This window comes from Sorex araneus, chromosome 3 (genome assembly GCF_027595985.1).
Source record: "Sorex araneus isolate mSorAra2 chromosome 3, mSorAra2.pri, whole genome shotgun sequence".
In the NCBI taxonomy this organism is placed as follows: Eukaryota; Metazoa; Chordata; class Mammalia; order Eulipotyphla; family Soricidae; genus Sorex; species Sorex araneus.
This window is the reverse complement of record NC_073304.1, coordinates 115,669,223-115,692,096: the sequence shown is the minus strand read 5'-3', so window position 1 is coordinate 115,692,096 and position 22,874 is coordinate 115,669,223.

Below are 22,874 nucleotides of genomic sequence, written 5' to 3'. Positions count from 1 at the left end.
ACATGAGTGTGACAGAATGACTTAGAAGGCACTGTAAATCTGCAATTATATCTGAGGACTCAGTGACTCGCGGTTGAGGTCTCCATCAGTTCATTTGCAGAGTCAAGCTCTATAAAAACAGGGTGATGGGATGGTAAATCAAGCTTTCTGAAGAGTCATGGGATCTTGCTGCAGAAAGCCTGAGTGCATAAAATAGAAACTTGCTTTTAATGTCATGGCTCTCACTGCCACTCAGCAGAGTCCGCGGTGGTGACCCAAGGAGGTGATTTTGGAAGTAAATTTCCTGCTATTGTTGGTCTCTTCTGGAGACTTCTCTGCTTAAATGTGTTCTTTGATGTTATCTGTGGGCCAGGAGGCAATGGTCTGGAGATACCTCATCAAGCTAGATGCCTCACGTGGATAACTGGACTAGAGAACTTCAATTTTTCAGTTAACTCTTCAGTCTCATTATAGAACTTTTTGATATTACTAACCGTTTTGGGGCCAATATTTGGACTATTATTGAGCTAAAATCAAATGTAATTATTTTCAGATAATTATATTTCAGATTTAAAATATTTGTAATTGTCTCAGAATGGAGAGCTCAACAAATGAAGTCATTGGTGGTTATATAAATTGAATTTAGTATGTTGTAATCTACTTTAAATTCTTTCCTGAACAAATGAACATCAGTTTTATTTAAGGTGATCAGACATGACCTTGTGGTATTATTTGGTCTATCTCTTGTGTATTAGCTGTTGTCACAATACTGTTTTTATTTTTTTCATTTGTATTGAGGTACCATGAATTACAATACTGTTAATGATAGTTTCAATCATACATTGTTCCAACACCGCACCTGGTGGTTCCAACACCGCACCTGGTGGTTCCAACACCACCAGAATGTTCGCTTATATTCTAAAGATCCCTCCCATTCCCCAAGTACCCCCTCAGTTAAGGTCAATTCTGTGACCTTTGGCCATTTGTTGGTCCCTTACTGTGTTTCTTTGTATCCCACATATTAGAGCAATCATTCAGAATTTGTCCCTCTTCTTTTGACTGACTTCACTCAGCATAATTTCCTCTAGTTTTATCCATGTAGTGTCAACTTGCATGATTTTATCAAAATACAGCAATTCGTAGCTTTACTTATTGAGCGTTTCCTGACACACTCAGGCTTGAGGAATGGCTGGGAAATACCTGTTTCATGTGCAGGTCTGTTGGTTGAGTTGTTCTCCTTTGCATGTCATTACCCGGATGTAATCAGTGGATTTTCTAGGCAAGTTCTTTTGATTGTCTGCAATCAAAAGATGTCAGCAACTTTTAGAAATCCATTGGAAATCTGCAATCCTTATGAAATAGACGCAGAACCAGTCCATTCTGTTGTTACTTTAGCCTACGTTTCATGAGCCTTGTGATGTCTTTGTGGACTTCCGATATACACTCCACTGGTAGCACTACAAAATCACACAGAAGAAGGCATAGACCAAGGGAGGATCAAGAATTGAGAACATGGCAGTGCAGCATTGTTTGTTTTGTCAACAGCAACCTAGTAGTACCTCATTAAGTAGTAGCTCATTAAGTACTACCATGAGGCTGATTGGGTTTTCTATCAGAAATAAGTCAAATTTCAACTGTAGTCTTTTCCAGAAGTTCCATTGTTGTAAGTGAATTACTCATATTTACCATAAAAAATAGAGTATGTGCTTAGTAAGGACATAAGTATAAAAGCGGTGTTTATAAACATTAGATCAATATATACGTTTTTGAGAATCACTTCCATCCTGTGCTGTTACTGTAGCCATATTGAGTCACGATTATGAGTGGTTGTTGCTGAAAAAAAAAAACAATAAATGCCTCATAGAGAACACATATCTTAATAACCTTTTTCAGGAGTCATGGTTGTTAATTTTGGTTATGTATCTGACTTAAACTTATAGAATAAAGTGAATCAGATTAACAAATAATCAGAAAGAGTCCTCAGAGAATTAAAAGAGAAATAGATTAGGGTAAATTTTAATTTGTCATTTATTTCCCCAAAGATATAGTCATACAACAAACATTACATGATTGACAGTTAGGTAATGGATGCATAACTTGTCCAAACAGTTAAGCTGTTCTTCAATTAACACCCAGCCCTGTAATGCCATATGGACTATTGAGTTTAAGAAGGATGTTGGAAATTTGGCAATAGTCCAGAAGAGCTGTAGAGAAAACAATTTGTGAAGTGGTATTTTGGAACTTTATGGGATTGGCATTATTTGTCTGAAGAGAAGTTGTAGAATATTATTTCTGTGTACCAAGAAAAATTCCCAGATGTTCTCCATCTTAACCGCGATGAATGAAAATAATTGACATTTCAATACAATAAGATTATTTGACCTGAACTGTAGGAAGACTTTTATTTTTTAACTTTCTAAATTTTGTAATGGTGATTCAGGTCGCTTTGAGGTTGTGGAGTATTTCTCTAGAGGGGATTTAACTATTAAATTTTAAAATGAGGAGGAAGCTCTTTGTTCTCTATGTAGTCATCTGTTATTCTCTATGGAGGCAGGGAGTCTGAACCTTTCTGAGAAGCAGTTTCTTAATGTTAAGGGCAGTACAAGGGTGAGCATAGCAATTGAAGATAGATAGTACCCCTTAACGCTATCCTTCTCCTCTTTGTATGGGAAGGATATTTTCTACTCATTGTGAAGTAGTGGGTTGCAAGGCTCCATTTCAGAGAGGTGTAGAGTCTCTGAGAACTTTAATTTTCATGGGGAATGAAAGGTTCATTTATCTAATTAATCCATATATATATATATGATAGAAAAGTTAAGGGTTTTGAGGGGCTTCTTTTCCTTATATTTTAATGTTAAATACTTAGGCAAAGTCTCATACATCAGAGACTGAATCCTGAAGCACCTCTGTACATCTGAAGTTCTCACTTATACTGTATTTCTTACACATTTTTTTAAAATAAAATTTTCACAAGAAAAGTGGCAAATTTCTTGTGTTGTTTTCTACTTAGCTCTGAATTATCATGTATCAGACTCTAAGATTGTTTATCTAAATTTGCAGTAATAGAGATTATTGAGTTTGGCTTGTCATATAAACCAAAAATTGAGAAGTATACAATGGTACACCAAATCTTAGTAAAATATGAAAATATTCACATGGGAAGGAACAAAACTATGCAGCATATAAGATGGCTCGAAAGCAAGGCACTGTCATGCCTTGTGGAGAGCAGAAGTACAGGGAACCTTAGGTTTTGTTTTTCCCCTTTCTCATATGCGATGGTACTCAAGTCACTCACCACATGTCTTAATTTGTCTATCTAAGAGATAAATCCTTTGATGAATAGTATGTATGTGTTAAAACTTTCTTAAAGAAGAGGATTTGATTTTTTTGCCTATTCACTTGAAAGCACTTCAATTATTAGTCTTGATTCATGTCATTTTCAGGTTAGTTGAGGGAAGAGTGTTTGCCTCTGAGTTTATGAAATCCTGGGCATTTGGACACCACTGCTCTTACTCCTATGCTATCAGCTCACTTAGCTAGTTAATTATGGCAGCTTTTGTTATTGAGCCAAACTTCTGCCTTAGACTTCCTTCTTATTACAGCTCGCTGCTGTCAGGGAATCAGTTTATTCTCTCAAGATGAAACCTCATTATTCTCTTTAGCCTACTGTGTGTAGAACTCTGACTCTGTGGGCATATGGTGGTGTTGGGCCTAAGGGAAATATACAACAAAAAAAGCTCCTGGTCTGAAGAAACAGGCCGGAAAACATGAGAAATCTGATGTGGGGCAGAGAGTAACTCTGGGTAAGATTTAGTATATATTGTCTTTCTTTCTTTCTTTCTTTCTTTCTTTCTTTCTTTCTTTCTTTCTTTCTTTCTTTCTTTCTTTCTTTCTTTCTTTCTTTCTTTCTTTCTTTCTTTCTTTCTTTCTTTCTTTCTTTCTTTCTTTCTTTCTTTCTTTCTTTCTCTCTCTCTTTCTCTCTTTCTCTCTTTCTTTCTCTTTTTTTGCTTTTTTGGGTCACACCCAGTGATGCTCAAGGGTTACTCCTGGATCTGCACTCAGGAGTTACTCCTGGCGGTGCTCCGGGGACCATATGGGATGCTGGGAATCGAACTTGGGTCAGCCCCGTGCAAGGCAAATGCCCTACCTGCTGTGCTATTGCTCCAGCCACAGTATATATTTTCATCAAGATGTTGAAATCACTAGAATGGCCTTGTTCTAAATATGAAGCCTCATCTTGGGGACATGCTGTGGAAAATAGCTTAAAGTGATCTGGATGTTCGACTTTTCAACAAATATGTATTTGAAAGACTGTAGTCTTTTGCATAAACACTTGGCTCTGATTTGAAGGTATTTGTAACTTACAGTATGTGACATTAGCCTTCAAACCTAATAGTTTTAAAGCTGCCCAAGCTTTGGAAATTGTCATTTGGAGCTCTGCATAGCTCTTTCCTCGAGCATCTTTGAAGACTCAACTGGGAGAAGGTGGAGATGAGAATAATTTTATGTCTGACAGACCCAGAGCAGGAAATGGTTTTTGTTATGCACCTACACATAATAAGCCTAAAGCACATATGATTTCTGTGTATCTTATAAGGTACTTACTTATTATTCTATATGTGCCCTTTTGAAATTTATGGTAAAAATGTGGCAAAAGGAAGAAAATATAAGATTTGAGTTTTCATTATGTACATAAAAGGTTGCTGTGAAATCCCCTGGCTTTTTACAATGAAAGAAAATGTCCCTAGTGATGGAGTGTCAGGATTTCTGGATTAATTTTTTCAGTGGAACCTAGATCTTTGGAGTATGAGCGGTGCTGTGGAGGCACTGGGCTCCTCTCTCTGTTCCACAGCTCAGCTCAGTTATCCACAAAAGTCCTTTTCTAGGTGACAGATCATGTTGTATTCCAAAGTACACTTTCTTTTAATTTACAACTTAATTTTCAACCTAATTCAGAAGATTGATACTATAATGCTATTTGCAGAAGTATTGAAATGTCAGTAAGTTTTATTGTAGTAATAAAGAGTATTCCATATATCACACACTCTATAGGGATCCTTGCTTTTTGCATAGATCTTCATAGCAACAACCAGTGGCTAAATGCTGGCAATCATTAATTTTTAAAGAAGACATGGTTATGACGAGTTGAGGAATTAAGGCTGGTGGTGAAGAATGAACTTTAATTTTTGACACTTTTTTGGGGGGTTGAATACTAAGGTGAGGTGACAGCAAGATTATAAAAAATGGTCCAAATCCCAGGTTCCTAATACTTAAAATGCTGTCTGCTCATAAAAAGATTTCAGTTAGGGAGAAGCCATCTTTGAGCTCCTCGTAACAAATGGGTATCAGTGGCCCATGAAATAATCAATGCCACTAATCCATCCTAGGGCCTGCCAATATGTTAATGGCCCTGGTGCATCGTTATTGCTACAAGACCATAAATCATTCCGGTACCAGAATGCATCGCTGTCGAGGCCTCAAACCCCTCGCCTGGAATAAAATGCTGTCTTCTAACAATTAATGTCCAAACATTTTGCAGCTTTGTGCCTTGATTGTTTTCAGATGCTAAAAAAGTAAGTAGGACAGATTGTAAATCAATAAAAGTATAAGACAAAGTGTTTTAATAATAGGAAGGTTCAGAGTAAATCATAGTTCTGTGTTCATTATTGCATTTGGGGTTATAAACAGTTGCTTTCTACTACCCAGGAAGACTACCTAGTTAGTATGGGGTACCAAATTCAGGGGTAAGCTCTCTTAATGGGATTTCCTTATGTATGTTACCCAGAGAAGCAAACAAGCTGGAGCAAGACACCTGACTATTGTAGGGCAGTGTGTAGTGTTTAGTGAATCTGTTCTGTGAGCAGTTTAATAAGGGAAATACAGAAAGTAGCTCAGTATAAAATACTTTCCTTGGCAGCATCTGGATTCAACTAGTCTATACAATGAGATTTAAGCATGTGCTTATTTATTTGGCTGTGACAAAATGATTTTATAGGTGAAGAAATAATTTTAGAAAAGTACCCAAATTCATTTGGGGTGCCTATGATATTTTATTTCTTTACAATAAATTATCTAACATGGAAGGGTGATGTTGGCTGGACAAATTCACGTGCCTAACTGTAGACAAATCTAAGAAGGCCTCATTTAGGAAACAGTAACGCCCAATTGATCTGATTCCCTTTGGTCTGTGCCAATTTAATCCACTATCGAAGATGTTGAGAAACACGATGGGAAGTCATTAACTCCACCTTATATAGACAAAGTTTATTTGTGCCATTGTGGTTTTCCTTGTTCTACACCTGTAGTTTTGACTTGTACCTATGTATATTAATGATAAGTAGATTTTTATCCTGGAAAGGTGGGCTTGCATTTTACTTGGGAACAACAAACTAAAAAGGAAATCGCTTGCAGGGTCAGCCGTGAAATAGCCAGGGCAGTGTCAACTTTGTTTTCAGACTCTGAAAAGATTTAGGGACTTTTGACCTTGGTTGAACTCATTTCCCATGCCAAGGCAAAATGCTGAAAAGAACCAAGAATGTAAACAATCAGAGGGAAACAATTGAATGTGAGTCTAGGACACCTTTAATATTTAATTAGAAATATGATGTTGAATAGGCACTGTGTTCTCATACAAGCACCATGAATTGTCTGTCATGCTCCCATCACGTGCATATCAGCTACCATGTTGCTGAGAGGAAGACACTCTGGCCTCTAACAAGATACTGTTTTTCCTTCGTGGGTCCCTAGTGCTTAGCTCTAATGGGTGTTTGCAGGGTTTGTGTGTGTGTGTGTGTGTGTGTGTGTGTGTGTGTGTGTGTGTGTGTGCGGTAGTTTATTTTGGTGCTCAGGAAACAGCACAGGAAAAAACCAGAAAAAACAGTGGCTCCATATAGACAGAAAGACAATTAAAACTGATATGACTCTTAACAGAAGTGGCAAGAGCAGGCAGGATGGAAGTAATTTATTCAACGAATTGTCCAAATACATAAAATTGCACTGATGTATGGTGTAGTGGTGGGACAGTGGAAAATTTGATAGTTGTTTCCGTTGTATGAATTACTCAGACAGGATGCCTTTGTGAAGTATGGGGGTTTGTTTAATGTTCTGACAACAATTTAGATCCTGTTATGGTTATTGCAGTATAATGCCGTAGTAAAAATTGAACATGACACACCAGCAATTTATTATTTGTGTGTTTTTTAACCTTGAGTATCGGATTGTTTGTCCAAGCATATCCTTTGATTTGCTATGAAATTTATTGTTGATAAAAACAATCAGATTTCCATTAGAAGCAAAAAATATGTTTTTTGCCATGAACCATAGATTTAGGGGAAAAATTCATACTAGACTACAGGACTTATGACAGGTAGACTCATGACATTATATGGTAATTCAGCATGAAGGAATAATTGTGACACTCTACTGGGTTGTGGAGTATAATCGTGCTGTGAGGTTCAATTCACTGAAAGGCCAAATTATCTTCAACTACATTAGTCTGACAACCTATAATGCTTTGCAGAGGCAATTTGTAGATGTTTCAGAGAGTGCCAGCAAACAGGGCTCCCCATTATGCCACCCATTAACAAATTTGTGTAAGGAAAAAAGTAACTTTTCCATTTTCCTGACTGTTTTCAAGCTTTGCAACATAATAAATATCTAATAGTATTTGCATTCCATTGACTCTCTTAGTTTTAAAAATGTATCTGAGATATGGGAGGAAAGTTTTATCTCTTAAGCTATACAGCCTGAGAAATATTTATATTTTCTTTGACTCAAACAACAGTATAGTTGACTTTGGTGAGGCAGGATCTCTTGATTGTGCTTGGAATGACTCTCAAACTCTTCTGTGCCAGATTTTATGATTTAACTCACTTTGGGCTCTAGTTAGCACTTCTTTAAATGGAGGACTATAATATGCTCTCACCTAAGAATATTTATGCAAGCATCAAGGTAAGTGGTTCTTAATATTGTTCCTAGTCATTCAAAAGACAGCTAATTTAGAGAAAAGTTCAAAGGTAGGGGAGATTTGGGTGTTTCCACACAGCTGAATTTAGGGAGGGAATAGTGGCATGGACAAATGCGAGGCTCCCTCAGCCCTGTGGTTAGGGAAGTCTTTCCATCTTTTGTTTGTTTGTTTGTTTTTGGGTCACACCTGGTGATGCACAGGGTTTACTTCTGGCTCATGCACTTAGGAATCACTCCTGGCCAGTAGTTAGGGGACTATATGGGATGCTGGGAATCAAACCCGGGTCAGCTGCATGCAAGGCAAATGCCCTACCCGCTGTGCTATCACTCCGGCCCTCAATCCTGCTGAATTTTTTATTGCACTGTCTACAGATACTTGTAAAAAACTAATCTGCCAGTGGGCGACCTGACTGCCCCCAGGTATGGGGGGATGGGGGTGGGTGGGGGGTGTTGCTCACCCAGCCTGGGCCATGGGAAGACTGAGGAGGAAAACAAGGGCCAACTTGATGGATCAGTTGTCCTTTATTCCATTCTCTCCTGTCTCTTGCTCCCCGCTTCTCTCTGCTTCTCTCCGGGCTCTGGATCTCTCCCTGGATCTACAGCAGCCTCTCTCACCTCTTGTCTCTCTCCCCTTTGCCCCTAGGCTACACACCGCCAGGTAGCAAAATCAACATAAGAAAGCCCTTCCTGAGGGCTCACAGGGAACACAACCTAGGGCCATTCCAAAGCCCTTCCTGACTGCCAGCAGGCAAAATACCTCTTAAGGGGTTTTTCTCCTTTCCTCAGTCCAAACACTCATTAACATCTTAATACTAGTTATTTTTGTATGGACATAGCAAGAGATACATTGAGGCTTGCAAGGCAGCTCTCCTGGCAACATCTTGCCACAGATTCAGACTACAGCACTCAGGCCAGATTAATCATTCCTCACCCTAGCAGGGTCCGAATCTAGTTATTACTTTTTGGATTATGACAGCATTTGTCCATGACCAAGCTCTTAACTTATAGTTAAGCATTAGGCACTTTGGCCAGGCCATCTCTATGTCAGGGTAGCACGTAACTCACTGCTTGCCCTGGGTCCATTCCATCCCTTGTTGGGACCCTCCTTTTGGGGGTACTAGGAAGTAAGGGTAGCTGAGGCTTAGGTGGAGAAAGCAGATGCCCGGGAATGAGCAATATTCGAAGCCAATTAAATCCCAAGTTACAAAAGCATTATATTGTCTTGTTTCTATACAAAAGGGACATTGCTTTACAGTAAACTATTTAAAAGACACAAGGAGAGGAGAAAGGTAATATTAACTTACAATATAAATTCAGTGTCCTAGAAAGATCTGACCTTACAAATTAACAGTTTCATCAGGGGGAAAAGCTGATTAACTGTTTGGGGAAGAGAGCATAGAGAAGTAGTTACAGATAGACAAAGGAATGGGAGTGACTCTGGAGCACCTTGATGGGTGTGACCGGGATAAACCTAAACTCCTTGTGGCAAGGGGGAAAGGACACAGCAATGTTATCCTACGGATACTCTCTGCACTCTCTGCAGAACTGAGCCGAGGGTTATGCCATAGTAGATTGTTTTGCTTTTATCATCTCAGATAGAGAATCAACACATTTGCTTTGTTTAAAGAACAAAGGCCTTCTTGGGGGCCAGAGAGATAGTACAGAGAGAATACCGGAAGGCATTTATGCACACAGCTGACCTGGGTTTGATCCCTAGCACACAGAATGGTTACCTGAGCCTGCCAGGAGTGATCCCTGAGCACAGAATCAGAAATTAGCCTTGAGTATAACTGCATGTGGCCCCAGAACAACAAAAAACAAACAAACAAACACACTTCTTGTGCTATAGAAATTTAAGTCACAGCATAATTGGTGAAGTTAAAAAATTATTCACAAATCATACTAATTGAGTCCTGATATTTACCATATTTGCAGGTGATTTTTTCTGTGGAGAAGTAAAGAGGTGTCTAATGTCTAAATATTGAATAGAGGTTTTTCCTTTTTCTTTTTGTGGAAGGGGGCACCCAACAATGTTTAGGGGCTATTCCTGGCTCTGCACTCAGGATTTGCTTCTTATGAGGCACCATATGGGATGCTGGGGATCAAACCCAGGTGAGCCACATGCAAGGAAAATGCCCTACCCACTGTACTGTCCCTTGGGCTCTTGAATAAAAAAATTAAAAATTTTTCGTCTGGATGTGGGGCAGTGGTAGAACCCAGGCCTCCTTCTCCTAAAGGTCAGTGCTACTTTTATCTTTTTAAAGTTTATTTCTATGATCCACTGCTCATTTCTTGAGGTGGGAACTACTGAAAGATGAGACTTGACTGGAGGGAGAAGTTTGCAGAGATAACCTGAGGACGCTCTATTTTATTTTATTTTTTTGTCCCTTTCCATGTCAAGGAGTTTTGTAAAGGGGTCTCACTTTGGATCAGGGACTAAATCAATTTCTCCATCTCCAGTAGTCGATTTATAATTTATGATTGTGTGAATTGTCAAACTTTCTACAACATTTTTGACTAGGGACTGGATAAATTACTCTGTGTCACGTAGTGGTGTTAGATCCCACGTGAATGACTGACCCTTCATTATGAAAAGCTATTAGGTTTCATACCTGCTGTTTCCAGAGGAGGCAATGGCTTTTTTTAAGGTTTGATTTTGATTCAGCCCTTCCTGTTAGAATCAAAGATATACACTATTCTTTGTGTTGTTTCTGCTTAACTTGGTCTAAATTCCAGTCATTATAATAGAAAAAATAGAATATTATCCACAGACACACAGCTTTTTTTTTTTTTTTTAGAAAGCTGTTGGGTCATATCTGTCTCTGTTCAGGCTTACTTTTAGATCTGTGATCAGTGATCACTCCTGATGGTGCCTGGGGGACCATTCATATTGCTGGAGATCAAATCGGGTCTGGCTGTGATACTACTCTTAAAAGTTCTTTTCAAGGACTGTATCTTATCTTTTTTATTTATGTAGGGGGAGAGGTGGTTGTTTATTAAAGCCATATTTAGGAAAACTTAGGGACCTTTCTAAACTCAGAATAGATATTTTGAATCATTGGTTCTATGCTTAATATTATTTTCCTTCATAATTTGGAGGAAAAAGTGTATTTCTATCTTGATCTTCTACACTATAGTCTTGTAATCTAGGGAATTGGATTTTCAGCATGTGGCTAAAATCTCCAGGGGAATTGTGTAGAAAGTGTAAATAGTTGAGTGTGATCAGTTATTATTCCTGGGAAAAACAACCTAAAGTTTATGTACTAACTGGGTACTTTCTCTGACACAATGGATGGCACAGATGAAAGCAGGAAGGACCACATTAACCCAAGAGACACTCAGAGTAAGCAGTGAATGCAGTTACAGTGGGGAAATTCATATGGAGAAGGAAACAAGGTATAGTTGGGGTTGGTGTTGAGTGGATGTAATGGATAATTTTGCAGTCCAGAGTCCCAGTGGTGTAGTTAAGGACAAGTTGGAGCATTCATGTTTACGCATAATGCTCTCCAATGTAATTTCGACTGAACTGTTGCTGACTTACTTTGCATTCATAGGTCAACCACCTGCAGAAAGGGCATGTAGGTAGATTATTGTTGACTTTATGGTTATGGAACCTAGCTAATCAGTGCACCCGCTGGGCTATAACTTGTTATGCCTGAGTGGGTTTTACACTAGGACCTAAGATTCCTTACTGGCAAAAGGGGAAAACACTCGTTTCTCATGACCAAGGCCCCTACTGTGAGGTAAACTCTCATCTCATGTGGAGGGAAAATATAGTGGGTAAAACTCATGCTGCAGAGGTTTTCAGAGTGTTTGAAATATGACCAGGAAGGCTCCTTAGCCCTCCCTTGGAAGATTGTGGGGTTGCGCAGAATGGAAATTTAGCCTGAGGCTGGAGCAATGGTACAGTGGATAGGGTGCTTGCCTTGCACACAGCTGCCCTGCTCTGACCCTCGACACCTGTATGGTCTCCGGAGCCCACCAGGAGTGATCCTGGAGTGCAGAGCCAGAAGTCCTGAGCACCAGCAACTGTGGCCCCAAAACAAAAACCAAAAAGCAACAACAAAAACCTCCCTAAGATTCTAGCCTGGCAAGATGAGCCGGCTGCAGAGTTGGAGGTAGATTTTTTTTGTTTGTTTCTTTGTTTACTTGGAGATTTGAAACAGCATCAGGAACTCTCCACTCCAAACTGGGATTTTAGTGTAGTTACGGCAGTACTCTTGTGGGTGTTCCTTCAGAGTTCCTGTGTGGAGAGAATTTTTGTCCCATGGATTTTCTCCATCTGGGTATGCAGGGTTCTAGCCCACATATAGGCTTGCAGATGGCACTTGGTTAGCACTGTCTTACAAATTGCTTTGACCTTTGATGTTCCAGTAAAGGTCACTGGTTAATTTTGCATTGTGTGCTGCCTGCTTGACTAGCTTTCAACTAGCTTTCCTCCCTTGAATAATTCTGTGAACAATACCCCTTCATTCAGGTTCTAGCTTGCTTCTCTGGTATTTATCTTTGCCATGCTTTACCTGATTTCTCTCCTCTGCGATGCCGCTGTGTGCATGTTTCTGTGGGATGGAATCTCGATCAGTTAAAAAGCGTAGGAGATATGAAAGGTCAGCATGACAAATCTGTCCTCTGAGTGTCTGTAGTGTGTTTGGGTAGCTGAGCTCAGCTGACCACAGAAGACAAATAGGGAACGCTAGAGTGCTACCTCAACAGCCTTAAAGTTGAAAACAAAATATCCATTGGCAAAAATATAGGTATTAGGGCATCATATTAGAAATTCAGGAGAGGAGTTATATTCTTGTCTTCATTTGGAAAGGTCACAGGCTTTATTTGCAGTAAGACATGTGCATATGGCTGTAGCTGACTTTTATTTTCTCTCTCTTTTGAAATGTGTGTTATATGCCCACACCATGTATATTTTACAAATGCTTGTTTTAAATCAGCAAGTATATTTTATAAGGTGACAAGGCAAAAAGCATTTTCAAATATGATTTTAGCAAGTTATTTTACATAACAAAGGGAAGATGGTAATCTGTAGGTGTCTCTATTTTCCTCAGCTAATTCTTTTCTATTTTTTATTTTGCAGAAGTGAGAAAGGACATTTCTAGTGAAGATATGAAGCTCTTTTAATTTAATTTTATTGTTGCATACCTGTCTCTACTAAAAATGCTAATGGTTTCTGTTAAAGCTATGTCTTATATTTTACTCTGCTTCATAGATGAACTTGTTTCCTGGAGTTATCTGGGGTTTTTTTTTGGGGGGGTTGACTTAAGTTTACATTAAAGCCATATTTTTTTTCTGTAATAAGAGGCAAGAGAGAACATAAAGTTTTTAATGTCTTATATAAGCCAGAAAATAATATATTTTATTTCATTTAATTTTCATAATAGCCCTCTGAGGATATTATGATTCCAATTTCACAGATGAGGAAACTGAGGTTTAGGGAGGTTAAATGATTTGCCAGAAGACACATAGCCACCCATCACTATAATGGAGAGAGAAATGTTGGTCTCTCTCCAAATTCTGTATTTTCCCTCCCTACCACCAAACCGCACAATCTTCTCTTTATACAACCTGTCTTAGAAAGGCCTCCAAATAACAAAATTCCATCATAATGAAAAGTTGCAGAGTATACATATTAAACCTTTCATAATGAAATTATCACTGGTCATTGAAAACAATTCTCCTAGTCCTTTTAACATAGACTATATGCTTAGTTTAGTTTTTTCTGTGTCTGGAAAAATTCTCTATCTCCTCTTTCCTGTCAGCTTCCCTCTCCATCTCCCTTGTCCCTCTTCCTTCCTCTTTCTCTGAGTCCCCTTCCCCTTTGTGTTTAGGGTACTGATACAGAAATAATAGGGATTGAATCATGGTCCCTGAATGAATAGTGAAAGTAGATGGAGAGATCTAAATTACTGTATGGGTGAGGATGAAGGTACTGTAATAACTTAATAATTCCAAATATAGTGAGTGCTGCAGAGTGAATAACACTGTATGAACTGTGAGACTTGGTCAGAGCCTTTGAAAAGGGTGTTACATAATATGTGAAAACGGGTATACTATATTCTGGAGAGTGTAAAGCTTGAATAAGAGAAGGGAACATAGAGAAATAATAAAGATACAGATGTCGGTAGAGTGTATTTTTTGTTTAGGTGGGTAGTTAGGATTAGGTTTGTAAGGGGGGTGGTGGTCTCACATTTAAATGTTTTAGTTATATTAGTCAACTAGCTTATACCAGATCCCATATATGTCCATTTAAGACAGAACTACATGTCCATTGAAGACAGAAGAATAGTTCAATTGCTGGTGTTTTAGCATAATTATCTCCTTACTTCAGAGATTTATTATCAATTGTCAAGGTTTATCCATTATTATTATTTCAAGAATTCATATATATTGTATTTTGTCTGATTTGAGTGTATCAGTGTGTAGGAGGTTTGTACAAACTTTTAATTGGCAGGAGTCCTGGAATGTGAGCTCTTGATAGTGTGAGCTAGTAGATCCTTGAATTACTTAACCAACTTAGTGTGGTCACAGACACCAAATTGAAGTGGGAGAGGCAGACAAAAAAATGAGGTCATTTTCCCTTCTGTATTCCCTATTGCAAAAGGGAATTTATGTACCCACGTAGTCTAAACTTTCATGGAGTCTGACATCTTTGTGTAGCACATGGTAATTGAATAAGGACAATCCAAATAAAAAGTTTGAATAAGTCATCAGTCTTACATTCTGTACTATCATAACTTTCTCATAACACATTGCTAAAATTGCTAAAATTTTTCTTTGCTATTCTTCCAAAATGTCACTGTGACCCATACCATCTTTGGCAGTGACTGAATTTGGTGACGTGTAAGGAAACTTTTAATTTGGGGGGTAATGTGGACTACAGACAATGCTGTCTTATTCTCAGTGGTATTTCTTTTTTTTTTTTATTATATTGTGTTATGACTTTTACAGAATTTGTCACATGGGTTTTCAGAATGCTGTTTTGCCTCTCAGGTCACAGCATACTTGTCCACTACAGTGCCTCCAAAGACAACTACGTGCCACCTTTCCACCATTGAGCCGTCAATACATGCAAGGGACCTGGACACCACCTCTCATGCTGGGATGACTAGACTCCTCTGTCTCCACACTGGAGGCTAAACCCTGGAGAGAGGGTTTTGGGGGCTTCAGGGCTGCCCTCTGAAGGCTGCTAAGCTTAGGTGTTCTAGCTTGTTGATGAATCATATGGTACCAGAGAGTGGGTACTGCTGCAGTCCAGGTGGATTGCATCTGTTTCTTCTCTCATATTTCTGCAACCTGTCACTTGATCAAAAAAGGAAATTAAATCGGCTTGGTATGGGTTGCTCTTCACAGGGCTTGCTAGTTGTTACCCATACCTTGGACTTCTCTAGGTGATTGCAAATTGATTGTTTTATGATTTATATACACAAGAGCTGCAGACTTTTCTTTTGAGGTGTGAGTTTCTTATATTGATTTTAAACTTGTAACCCCCTTTTAAAAGAAAATAAATTCATTTCTGATATACATTTAAATATATAGACTTGTTGAGAAGGGGGAAATGAAAAAATTCCAAGTCCACCTCTGCTCGTACTAATCTATACTTTTTAGCAGTTATTTTTGAGAGTGATTTATTTACCCTGACAGCTTGTTACTTATGGTTGCTGCTGCCAGCTTCTGAAGTAATCTGATAATGTCAAAATGTGAAGGGAAGCTATAGGCTTTGCCTTGACTGACTTGCTATAAATCATGTACATTTCTGGTGTCTATATAAGGATGCTTGGGTTGATACTGATGGAAATACAAATCAAATACAACACATGGTAACCCAATTCAGAGCTAGAGATTTTGGATTAAGCCTATTGGATTCATATTTTTTAAATGAAACAGAGGAGACATACTAGCATGTGTTTTGAAACTTCAAAACTGTCTGCTATGTTAACTTCAAGGCCAACAGCTGCTTTTGAAATGAGTGCAAAGAGGTGACTCATAATGCACCTTCATTATTTTGTTTTATTTGGGGGCCTCACCCAGCTGTTCTCAGGGATTATTCCTGTCTCTGCACTTAGGGATCACTCCTTGGCTGCTTAGGGGGAGCAATATGGGGTTCTGGGGATTGAACCTGGGTACAAGTGAAGGACCCTATCCAATGTACTCTCACTTCAGCCCCTAAGCTCTTACTAATTCAGTGAACATTAGCTGAATACCTGTTGTATATTAGTTAAGAAGAAGGTATGACACTGTTTTATCTATTTATAATTTTTATATGTGTAATTTGTACAAAGGTAGAACTTGGTTGTGTTCACCACTATATACCCAGTGCTTAAAACTCTGCTTGCTTCACAAGTGTTCAGCATATATTTAGTGAATGAGAATAGGAAGATATCTGAATATTCACATATCACTGTCATCCCATTGCTCATCAATTTGCTTGAGCGGGCACCAGTAACGTCTCCAATGTAAGACTTGTTGTTACTGTTTTTGGCATATTGAATACGCCACGAGGAGCTTGCCAGGCTCTGCCATGCGGGCAAGATACTCTAGGTAGCTTGCCAGGCTCTCCGAGAGGGGTGGAAGAATCGAACCTGGGTCAGCCGCATGCAAGGCAAACACCCTGCCTGCTGCGCTATCGCTCTAGCCCATGACCAATAATAGTGAACAATTTTCATGGTCTTATTGACCTTTTTTTTTTTTTTTTGCTTTTTGGGTCACACCCAGCGATGCTCAGGGGTTACTCCTGGCTTTGCACTCAGGAATTACTCCTGGCGGTGCTTGGGGGACCATATGGGATGCCGGGGATCGAACCCGGGTCGGCCGCGTGCAAGGCAAACGCCCTACCCGCTGTGCTATCGCTCCGGCCCCTCTTATTGACCTTTAATATAATTCCTTTAAAGAAATATATTTTCCTATTTTGAAAGTGTTATATTTTTTATGGTTGGATTGTAAGTATCTTGTATGGTTTTGGACTATTAAAATCTGAATATTAGTGCTATAAAAAGCTCAACATCATTCTGTAGCAGTCATTTCCATGTCTAGATTTTATCTATAGCTCTTTCTATGAACTTCTGGTAGAGCCTCTTTCACACTTTAATAGCTATGGGCTTATCAATGGTCTGCTTCAACTGTAACACAAGGCCTAATAGAGTAGAACCCACGTCTGGTTAAGCCTAGTCCTGTCCAGTGTCTGACATATGGTTGGTAGTGAATACTTGCTAATAGTCATGGTGTGACATGATTCTTATTATATTAACCACCTGTAACTCTGTTTTCATATTTACATAATTGTGTGTTCAAAGAATAGCGTGTGGGAGCTCTTGCCACATGCGTTTGGTGGCCATGAGCCACTTCCCCATCCTGGGCTGCAGCCGCCCCCAACAGACACATGAAGGAGTGAACAGGGCTGCCAAGCTGGTTGGTGATCAGTTGCCATTTTTCCCAATCTTGGTCCTGCTACTTATTCCATTCTCCTCGTGCGCCTATTCCAATTGCACTGCATGTCCCATTCTAGTTTCAAACTGCCCCTCATTCCTGTCTCCTACTTTTCTCATGCTAGTCTCCCTGCACCCAGTCTCGCTGCCTTAGTCAGGAGCCCAAACTCCAAGGATGAGGGGAGCAGCTACACCCAGATGAGATAGCACACTCAGCATATGAAAACCCTTCCTTCTGGGGAAGCTCTTCTAAGACAAAGATCTCCTCCTGCTAGGAGATCCACTCAATTGCGGAATTTCATCTAAGGGCATGTTTCTCCTTTCATTAGTCCATAAATAATCATCTTAGATTTACTTCTTAATAATCTTTTTAGTAATTTTTGTGTAGACACAGTAAGAGACATAGCAAGCTTATAGGGTGGCTCTCCTGGGGACATCTTGCTGTAGATCCCAGACCACCTGCTCGGACCATATTAGTTCTTTATAACCCCTGCAGGATCCTTGTCCAGTCACTTCTCTTTGGGTCATGACAGAATTTGTCATGACTGTTCTATTATTATAAGTTTTATGGGACTTGGCCTGTCTCGTTTCGATGCTCTGGGTCCATCCAGTCCCTTCTTCGGGACCCTGCTTAGGGGTGCTAGGAACTAAGGTCAACTGAGGCTTAAGTTGAGTAAATATGACAGATGCCCAGGAATAAATATTATTTCGAGTCAATGAACTCCCAAGTTACAAAAGCATAGGATTAACTATCTTCCTGTGTCTATACAAAAAAGGACATTGCCCTAAAGTAAATTATGCAAAAGGCAAAAGGGAAAGACAAAGCAATATTTCACTTTACAAATACAAATCCAGAGATCTCTGAAGAATTTGACTTTACAAGCACAGGTTCTGGTTAGGGGAAATGAGTGATTAACAGATAGGGGAAGCAGAGCACAAGGAGAAGTTAAAGATGAATATTGAGGGAATGGGACTGCTTCCGGAGCATTGTGATGAGTGTTACTCAGTAAACCTAAGTTCCTCACTTTGGAGGAGAAAGGACAAACCAATGTTACCCTACATGTAATGATATTGAAAAGATAAAACCCTGAAGTGTATGCTTTATATAATAACAGTAATAATGTTGCTAAGTATTATAGATTATTTTAATTTTATATTTTAATATCATTACTTTTATTGGTGTTTTCTAATTTTTCTGGGGTGGCTAAGTATTATGTGAAATAAAATCATTGTAAAGGCGAAATAATTGTTTCCCTTCATAATCTTTACATAGGAAAAGGTACATCTTGAAGATTTTATGTTGTTGTGTGTATCATGTTTTTATCAGTTGATTCATTCAGATGTATCAGGGAAGTTTGCTAACAATGCAACTATTTCATAAATTAAGGATCAACTTTCAAATGTGCTTTGAGTATAAATCTGGAGACTTCACTATAGTGTTTGTTTATTTTATTATTATTATTATTTTTTTAATTTTTTATTGAGTCACCCTGTGGAAAGTTACAAAATTTTCAGGTTTAAATCTCAGTTATACAATGCTCGAATACCCATCCCTTCACCAGTGCACATATTCCACCACCAAGAATCCCAGTATAGCTCCACCCCGTACCCCCACACCCCTAACCCCCCTACGCCCCTAGGCCCCCCACCCTTAGCCCCCCCCGCCTGTGTAACTAATAAATTTCACTTTACTTTCACTTTGATTGCATACAATATTTCAAAAAAACTATTATTGTTTGGAGAGTCGCTCCCCTAAAGTCAGATCTGCTGAAATCTTCCTATGTCTGTCTCTTTCTTTCTGACTCATTTCACTCAACATGATACTTTCCATATTGATCCATTTATATGCAAATTTCATGACTTCATGTTTTCTGACGGCTACATAGTATTCCATTGTGTAGATGTACCAGAGTTTCTTTAACCAGTCATCTGTTTTGGGGCACTCTGGTTTTTTCCAGATTCTGGCTATTGTAAACAGTGCTGCAATGAACATAGAAATACATATGCCATCTCTACTATACCTTTTTGCCTCTCTGGGATATATTCCCAGGAGTGGTATTGTTGGGTCAAATGGAAGCTCAATTTCTAATTTTTTGAGAATTGTCCATATTGTTTTCCAAAAGGGCTGAACCAGTCGGCATTCCCACCAGCAGTGAAGAAGAGTCCCTTTCTCCCCGCATCCACGCCAACACCGGTTGCTTTTGTTTTTTGGGATATGGGCAAGTCTCTGTGGTGTGAGATGATATCTCTTGGTTGTTTTGATCTGCATTTCCCTGATGATTAGTGATGTGGAACATTTTCTCATGTGCCTCTGAGACATTCGGATTTCTTCTTTAGGAAAGTTTCTGTTCATTTCATCACCCCATTTTTTGATCAGGTTGGCAGTTTTCTTCTTGTGGAGTTCAACCAGTGCATTGTATATCCTTGTTATCAACCCTTTATTGGATATCTCAAACTAAGAAGCTTCTGCACCTCAAGAGAAACAGTGGCCAAAGTACAAAGACAATCTACAGTATAGCGTTTGTTTAAAGAGATACCTGTGCTTGGAAAGAAAGCATTTACAGATGTGAAGTGTGAATTTTGTTCTATTATTAGAACAAAGGAGTGAAGGAGTGAACTGGGTTAGTTATCATATTCATTTCTACCATTTGGGAAATGAATTTGGGAATATAGATTACCAGAAAATACAAATGGAAGCGTGTATATCACACATAGATATAAATATATATTTATAAATCAAGCAAATAACAATGTTAAATAAATTTTGTCATCTTATCATTAAAATAGATGGCAAACACATGATATTTTAGATTTCAATCTGGATTTCTTCAGCTCCTTGAGATTTGAAGTTGGAATGTGGCAATACAGAGAGAATCTTCTCTGGGTCCTTGTTCTACCCCACTCCTCTATAAACCCCTGATGTTGATTTTCTCTGTGAGAATCCTCCTGAACCAAAATTTGAATATGATAGCTTGTCACAATCACCATCTTTTTTATTAGAGTTGGACACATTGTTTTGATTTATTTAGAAAGAACCAAAATACATCTCTGAAGATTCCTTTGTTTTGGAAAGAGAATTTTAGAATTTTAGAATTCTGGATACTCAAAGTGGATACTGAAGGTCAAGGATACTGAAGGTCAAGGTCAAAAGACTGGCATATAACTGAGTCTTTTGAACTTCTTATCCTATTAGGAGGTACACATGCCAGAGCAGGACCAGGTAAAGGATCTTTTCTAGCTCAAACCTTAAAATAGCTATAATGATAAAGATTTGGACTGATAAACAAAAGTTTCATGGCTTTCAGTTTAAGGACTAGCAATACTTCCTGTGTAATTCATCCTCCCTGATCAATAATTACTTCAAACATATATGCTATCAAACATATATACTTAAAACATATATACTATCAATAATTGCTTCAAAAATATATACTCTTATAAAAAGTCATAGAATGGTTAAATGAGTAGCTAAACAAGATCTAAGAAGAGCAACAGGATTGCTTTAAGAATAGTCTCCTAAATAAAGAAAACTACAAAACACTACTTCAGGAAATAAAAGAGGACATGAAGAATGGAAATTTCATCCCCTGCTCATGGATTGGGAGAATTAGCATTGTCAAAATGGCAATACTCCTCAAAGCATTATACAGATTTAATGCAGTCCCTATAAGGATATCCGTTTTTCAAAGAAATATATCAAATACTCCTGAAATTCATGTGGAACAGTAAACCCTCATGAATAGCTAAGGCAGTCCTTGGAAAAAAGAATATGGGAGGCATCACCTTTCCCAACTTCAAACTTTACTACAAAGCAGTAGTATTTAAAACAGCACAGTATTGGAATAAAGACAGACCCACAAATCAATGGAATAGAGTTGAATATCTTGACATAAACCCTCATATATATGATCATTTAATCTTTGATAAGTAGCAAGAAATATGAAGTGGAGCAATGAAATCTTGTTCGGCAAGTGGTGCTGGAAAAACTGGGCAGCTACATGTAAAAAATGAACTCAGACCTCTATCTAGTACCACGCACAAAAGACAGATCAAAATGGGTTAAAGACCTCAACATCAAACCTGAATCTATATAGTACATGGAGGAAAACTTAGGCAAACCATCCATGACATTAAACCTAAAGGCATCTTCAAAGATTAAACACCACTGACCAAGCCATTGGAAGCAGAGATAAACAAATGGGACTATATTAACTAAGAAACTTCTGCTGCACCTCAAAAGAAATAGTGACAAAGTACTAAGACAGCTCACTGAATGGGAAAAATTATTTACCCAAAACCCATCTGATAAGGGGTTGGTATCAAATATATATAAGGCACTGGTAGAATTTTACAAGGAAAAAACATCTAACACCATCAAAAAAATGGAAAGAAGAAATGAATGGAAACTTCCTCAGAAGAAATTCACATGGCCAAAAGAAACATAAAAAAATGCTCTAAATCACTAATCATCAGTGAAATTAAAATTAAAAAAAAATATCTCACACCACAAAAATTGGCACTCATCCAAAAGAACAAGAACAACCAGTGTTGGCGCAGATGCAGAGAAAGGAACTCTTTTTCACTGTTGGTGGGTAGGCCTACTGGTCCAGCCTTTTTGGAAAACAATGTGAGCATGCCTCAAAAAACTAGAAATTGAGCTCCCATTTGATTCAGCAATACCACTTCTGGAAATATACCCTGGGGGCCCAAAAACACACAACAGAAATATCATCTGCGCTTCAATTACTTTTTTTTTAATTGAATCACCATGTGGAAAGTTACAAAGCTTTCAGGCTTCAGTCTCAGTTATACAGTGCTCAAACACCCATCCCTTCACCAGTGCACATATTCCACCACCAAGAACCACTGTAAACCTCCCCCCACCCCTAGCCCCCACCCCACCTGTGTAGCTGATAAATTTCACTTTACTTTCACTTTACTGTGATTACATTCAATATTTCAACAAAAAACTCACTATCTCACTATTATTGTTTGGAGTTCCCCCCCCCCAAAGTCAGACCTGCTATAAAAGAAGCATTTGATAATTTGTTTTCCATTGCTGAGAATGAAGAGATATGAGGTTGTGTGGCCACACTAGTGGCCGCGAGATTTTGGATTTCTGTATTTTAGTATTTTAGTAACTAAGTCCAGAGAAATTTCTGCCAGAAGTTGCATCATTGCAAGCTCGGACCTCTCTGCTACTTTATATTCCACATATGAGTGCAACCTTTCTATGTCTGTCTCTTTCTTTCTGACTCATTTCACTCAACATGACACTTTCCATGTTGATCCACTTATATGCAAATTTCATGACTTCATCTTTTCTAACAGCTGCATAGTATTCCATTGTGTAGATGTACCAAAGTTTCTCTAACCAGTCATCTGTTTTTGGGCACTCTGTTTTTTTCCAGATTGTGGCTATTGTAAACAGTGCTGCAATGAACATAGAAATGCAGATGTCATTTCTATTATACCTTTTTGCCTCTCTGGGATATATTC